This window comes from Dermacentor andersoni, chromosome 10 (genome assembly GCF_023375885.2).
Source record: "Dermacentor andersoni chromosome 10, qqDerAnde1_hic_scaffold, whole genome shotgun sequence".
Lineage (NCBI taxonomy): Eukaryota > Metazoa > Arthropoda > Arachnida > Ixodida > Ixodidae > Dermacentor > Dermacentor andersoni.
In genome coordinates this window covers 109,270,556-109,277,021 of record NC_092823.1, presented here as the reverse complement: position 1 = coordinate 109,277,021, position 6,466 = coordinate 109,270,556, and the positions used below count along the sequence as shown (strand labels likewise).

Genomic DNA, 6,466 nt, shown 5'->3' with positions numbered 1-6,466 from the left:
GGTGTATTGACTATCTCAAGGAGCATTATTTTCAAGGCGTGCCAGTTATCTAATCATAGCTTGCGCTAACTCTGCAGCGTCGCTTTTCTAAAATTGTAGGCAATTGGTTCTGCAAATCTATTACACATCATTCGGACTTTTCTTCTTAAAATGCGACAGCTTTTGCCTGTTTGGTGATAGATATCATAACGTCCCGGTCTGTACTGGATTCCTCGATATTTTCTTCGGTTTCTTTTTTGATGGGTTACACTCTGATACATAGACCTACAAGTCATGCCTAAATTTCGCTGCGCAAACACAAATTCAGTGCCATTCCACTCTATGAAGGTGGGTGACCAGCGAAACTGTATATGCGGGGCCCTTAACGATGAACTGTCCATTGCCGTGCATCAGACGCCGTATGCACCTAAATGGAAGGCGAGGCCGGACTAGGCGCTCTTCCACGATGTTGAGCCTCGGAAGATGATAAGGTATCGGGGGGTATGCATACCCGTGTATTGCTGCAAAACCCGCCATGACACATTTTACTAACGAATCCAGGCACGTAGACGAGACACGCACCTCACCGCACTTCGAGGACACACACTGCTTCACCGTAGCCCAGGCCATCGTGCGTCGGTCGACGTTCCGCATTGCAGTAATGGTTCTTAGGTCACCCGGAAACCGCAAGTGGTCACACACACAACACGGACCACACAAAATTGGTTCCCCACAAACTCATCCTGAAACCTGGCCGTTGCTCCAGTGAAACGTTCCAAGTTTGCGGGATCGGGGCCACATGGACAATTCGATTTTATTTCCGCCTCGCGGTCCTGGAGGCAGCACGCTTACGGGACCGCGACCGTGGGAGAGCGGAAGGAAATGAGGAAAAGCGCTTGGAACGCCGACAACGAGAGGGCGCTGCGAATATGGACATCACCGATGCGGGTCAAAGTGTAGTATCTGTTCTTATCAGCCTAATATCTGACATGGGTTGTATTTCAACCTAAGATATTAAACTTGTTTTTGCAATTTGGTGGAGTGCCGAAAGCGTTCTTCACCTCCGCCGCGGGTCGGCCTGTTATTGCACTATCTTCTCGATCGGCTCACGTATGGGGGAAAAATTCTCGATCTACAGGGCTTGATAGACGCACGAAAATTTTCCAGAACCTAGCCATGTACAGCTTCGCTGTAGAAGGACCAGACTGATGCAAGTAGGCAAGCACAGGAAACCAAGCGCTGTATTTTCGCGTACTTGTTTGAATTTTGTACTTCGGCAGCACTTAAAACACAGGCTTAAGTATGTCAAACCAGTTAGCTTACTCTCGAAATTTCTTGAGTTTATTAATTCCAGACACGGTCAGCACATTGCTTTCTGTGTCATGACGTCACAATAACGGCATTTCGAGGCCAATTTGGATACTAAATTAGGGTACCTTACAAGTGCACCACAGCATGCATATGCGCTAAATGTCATCCCTTTATGTGTGACAAGCCTGTGGCAGACTTTCCTTTAATACTGAAAATATGTATCAGTGAGCAGAACGCCGGTTGGTATATGGGAGAGAGAGAGGGACAGGGCGGTGTCGGCGAAAGGAGAGTACGTGTATGTTCTTTTTTTAATATCATAGGAAAGCATACAACGGTGCGCTGAGGTATAGTGGGTACGTCTCGAGTGGTGCGAAAGAAGGACGGATTCCGAGAAAAGGAGCGGGAGCGCGCGAAGTAATAAGCTACAAGTAAAATACCTGCCTCCTTTGAACAACCCGGAAGAAATTCAAATATCTGCATCCTTTGAAGAACTTGGAGAAAAATCAAAGAAATCTTCTAAGCGACTTGAGCAGCTTGTCTCGAGCACTTATTTGCCAGCCACACTGCCGAGGAGTCTCTGAGGAGCACTTCTGCAAGCAATAACCAGTAGAGAAGGCTGTTTGATTACGTGCGCCCTTTTCCACAGTAACATTGTCTGGACAGAAATTGCAAAATATCTTGCTTTGATTTTCTGCCGGGAACCGAAGTGCTTGCAAACTTCAAGAGATAATAAACCTCTTTTCTAGAACCGGGGGAGGGAGAGGGTATGGGATTGAACGAGCTAGGGTTTCATGAGGGCAAGGAGAAAGGAATGAGTCGTGGCAGCGCGCCCGAGTGGTTAGGGTTACAACTTTTGCAGACCACTTGACCTTCGCAAGGTTTGCGCACTGCACGTTCTTTACTTCGGACAACTATACATATACGTCGAGACGGCTTAGGACGACAAACGAGCGTCTAACGTTTGACTGCAGGGTTGGTGCCGCATGTAACGGTGTTCCTTGAAATAGAATGCCCTCGCGCAAACATTAAAGAAAATTTGTAAAAACGTGGGGATGCGAGACAGCCCTGGTCAACAAGACAGTTAATATAACTCGCACGAGACAGAAGGCAGATTCTTCGTGCTCAATTCCCAAAGCTTGTCTTTTGTATGGGGTTCTTGTTATCGGCTGGTCAGGAATATAAGTGGGCTGATATATTCAGTCTTCATTGAAGTCTGTCTCTCTTCACTGTTTCTCAAGACTGGCCGGAATTTTTCTTACGAAGAGCGCTGGCGTAAGATATTTTCGCGAATGAGGTGTATGAGGTGGCCAGATTCCGCTCAAGGTGCAACCTGCAGCTTTCTTGCCTGGTCATCCACTCATCTTTGTTGCAGAATAAATGTCAATTCGGTTCGGTTTAATCCAATATGCGTCATTTTTATCCGTTATCTACAGACAGAGGAGCTGCAGAAAAAAAAATTCAAGCTTCGCCGGTTATGCTAAGCAGTGACGGGATAGGTGTAGCAAAATTATACTTGATGAATTTCACGCCGTTACGTCTTGTGTTCCTTTGAGCAGAAATTTGAAACATGTGAGGGTCACCTGCTTTACAAGATAAGAAAGTTTTGCTTAGTGTCCACGTCGCGAGACTTGCCAATCCACGAAGCATGGCACGCCCTATATTCCAGCGTTCCGTATGCACTCTAATAAATCCATGCTTTACGTACCATAATAGTGAAACGTTCCGTGTGCACTTCAATAATTATACACACATGAACAGAAATAGCATACTGGAGGGTCTTTTACTGAAAAATTCCTATGGTGTGTACTCGTTAGCAGAACACCCTTAGTGCAGCCTTTGATTGATCTGAGGGTGCTAGAAGGATGCGCTAAAACTTACAAAATTTAAGGGTGCTCCTTACATGGTCAGAAAAGGCTGAGGATATAATATCCTGTCGCACGCGGGCCGGGTTTCTGGTCCGGAAGACTGCCTGGACACACGATAAAGCTTGCAAGCACAATGCGTTGGCGGGCTAGTTGGTGCGAATCCATGAATACTTTGTTTAGCGCAAAACGACAGAGACAAGAAAAGCGCCTTGTCCTGTCGTCTTTATTGTCGTTTTGCGCTAAACAAAGTATTCAAAGCTTGCAAGGCCACGTGAAAGCGCAAGAATGCCAGACGACGTTCAGTTTAACAAGCTTCATGGCAAATACTAAGGAGAAGGCGCGTCGCCTGCAAATGCAAGCCAGCAGACTTAGCGAGCGACTACAAAAGCTGCAAAAAAATGCGACGACGTTCAGGAGAAGCTAAAGCAATACGAGAAATACCGGGCGGCGCCGGCTACAACGAAGATAAGAAAAGCAGCACCGGAGGGCGAAAAAACTGCCGAGTTTCTCGTGGGACAAGTTGAAAACTTTGATAAGGCCAGACCGACATGGCAAGCGAGTACACTTCGAGAATGTGTGCTGTGGAAGGCGACGTCCCGGAAAGCTTATGAATATGTGAGAGCGAGGAAACTGCTCAGGCTGCCTTGCTGGTCTACGCTCCAGACATTTGTTGGCTCATCGATAGAAGTTTTCACTTGCGCGATAACTGAAGCGAGAGTGCGCCCACGTACGGGCCTTATCAGTCTACTGCACCGGAGCACAAAGCGCGCTTTTAAGTTGTTTTACTGGCAGAAAGTCTATCTTTATGGTTTTAATAAAGGACGTGCGCATTACGCTCCTAGACAAATACAGAAAAAAAATTTTGTGCAACTCAGGGCAACTTTCACTTGTAAAATGGTTCTTATGAAAGCGTTAAAAATCTGTGGACTAAGATTTTAACGCACTCTTCCTAGTCAATATCGCAGCCAATGCCTTTCTTGCTCGCTAAATTTAGCTGCCTACATCAATGAGAAAAACCGGAAACCGCCCAGGGCCTATGTTTGTGAACAGTGAAAGGGGAGACTGAAATAACCAGCTTTATCCGCGAAAGTCTCCAAGTGGAAAGGCTTAGTTAGCTCTCAGAAAAAAAAAGCAGTACAGCAGCCTCATAGTGGATAAAATGTCAATACTGTAGAAAGTTATGATAGACATGTGGGCAAAAATTTTGAGTGCGAAAACATTTCGGGTGTGAGAACCTGCTGCTTTGGTAGCCAACAGGCTCTTTTGCATCGTTTTGTATGGAACCTCTGGAACGCATTTGATCAAAGCCCCCTAATTTAATTAATTTAGTTGCTGTCCTACATGAATAAACCATCAATCAAGATAAACGAGCGAAATGACTTTCTGCAAGAAAAGTGAAATTAAATAGTACTAATCAGAATGAAAGATAAAGGTTTTCACACAAGCCGCAGACATGATAACTTCAGATTGCTATTCAAATATATGATAAAACATTATTGTGTTACACGGAAACTGTAAGACAAAGCCCTTTTCCAGCTGCCGTTTGAGGTCCGCCCTTATTATTGTAGGCCCATCACCTGGCGCGAATGCATTATTGAACTGAATTTCTCAAAGTAACACGCGCTAGAAAAATTGTTAAGTACGACTTACACACAACTGACAGACATGACATTATCGAATTGTAATTAAAAATATACGAGAACACATAATTCTGTTCCACGGGAACTCAAACACGGACTGCTTTTCCAGCTGCCGGTTTTCGTAGTGTTTCTTGGGGACACTCTCTCGCTGCTGTTATCGCGCGAGTGAAACCGTCTAGAAATAAGAAAGGCGAGTACTGAAATGGAAAATTCCAACACGCACACCTACTTCTGCCTGGTTCGTTCTGCCCTGAGGCCTATACGTGCTTCGGGCAAACAGCGTTGAACAAGCGCTCTCTGCGTTCCCGAGAACATCCAATTCAATATTCAGTGCCGGAGAACCAAAACATCTTGAAAAATATGTAGAAAAAGGACAGGATATCCAGCCCGTACTACTACCATCATGAACTCATTTTTTTCATGAACAGCAACTGACTGGAAAGGCCTTCCCCACCATGTCGCTGCCATAACCTGTCCATCCACATTTTCGACTTCTGTGAACGCCTGCATCCTGTAAACCCCACCCCTTATGTAACACCCCCAAAGGGGTCTTTAAGGAAAATAAAGTGATGTGATGTGATGTTACGAGTACCGTGCAGTTGCCATGAGCACATCATTGGTACAAGCCGCGCCGTTCTCGCGAAATGTTTTGTTGAATGCTCGGAAAGAAAATTCACCTACCACTACGAAACTCCCTAACGCGAAGTTGGAGCGCAGCTGTACGCGTGCTTTCATTTCTCAATATACTGGCTGGTGCGGCGCAACTGCCTCGCTAACCTGGAGGTGGCGAGAAGCAGCGCGTGGTTTACGGTGGGTAGACAGCGGGTCTGGTTTCTCTACCCGCAATGAAATGTCATATTGACCGCGGTACCCAAAGCAAAACTCAATAAATTTTGCAGATACGTGGCTCTATCTTTCCAGCCTACATAGCAATAAAGCGAAGTGATGCATTTATGTGTAGAAATAAAATGTGCTTCTGGCTATTTTCTTTTTCGGCGTCTTATATCTTTATTTCGTTGGTTCATGCGCCACCGGATGGCACTTTATTCATTATATTGCTCACGGCGGCGGCACTTTTTAAATCTATCGATGGCAGTCGATGGCAAGATGGCCACCGCCGTGAGCTGTGGGACAGCCTTTGGCGTGGCGCTGTGTCCTGACCCACGTGTCGTACGTAGTGTTGAGACAATGGTTGGATGTTTAAGGCGTTAATTAGAACCAGCATTAGCCCGGCATTCGGCCCGGCAATCGGGCCCCCTGTGGGACTTTTTCATTGCTCAGGAAGTGCCTGCCACATGTGTGTGAGTTCAATGCCATGTAGATAGGCGTGAGACCTCCTTTCTAACCATCCTCAGCCCTTTGGGGAACATTATTTGCTGCACAGACGAGTTTTGAATGCATCTTGCTTGTAGGTTGTCAAGTATATTCTTGCTTTCGACACTGAAGCGCCGACAGAACCAACTGAAGAGGTCCACTCCACCAAATTCTTGAGATTTTATGCCCAAGACGGAGTACCTCATCCGGTGGCTTCTTTTATTCCTGTGTGACGCATGCCTTGAATGATACTAAATTACACAGACTTTCGATAGTACTGCATCTATGAAAACCCACGAACCACGACAGCCCAGGACCTCCAGCGAAGCAGGTTAGAGGTATGCTGTGCACACGCGC

At 46.1% G+C, this 6,466-nt stretch overlaps 1 pseudogene; it reads left to right on the top strand.

Annotated features, from left to right (window-relative positions):
* Positions 1-912: 912 nt before the first annotated feature.
* LOC126546479 (U2 spliceosomal RNA) lies at positions 913-1,094 on the top strand (annotated as a pseudogene).
* The last annotated feature ends 5,372 nt before the right edge of the window (positions 1,095-6,466 follow it).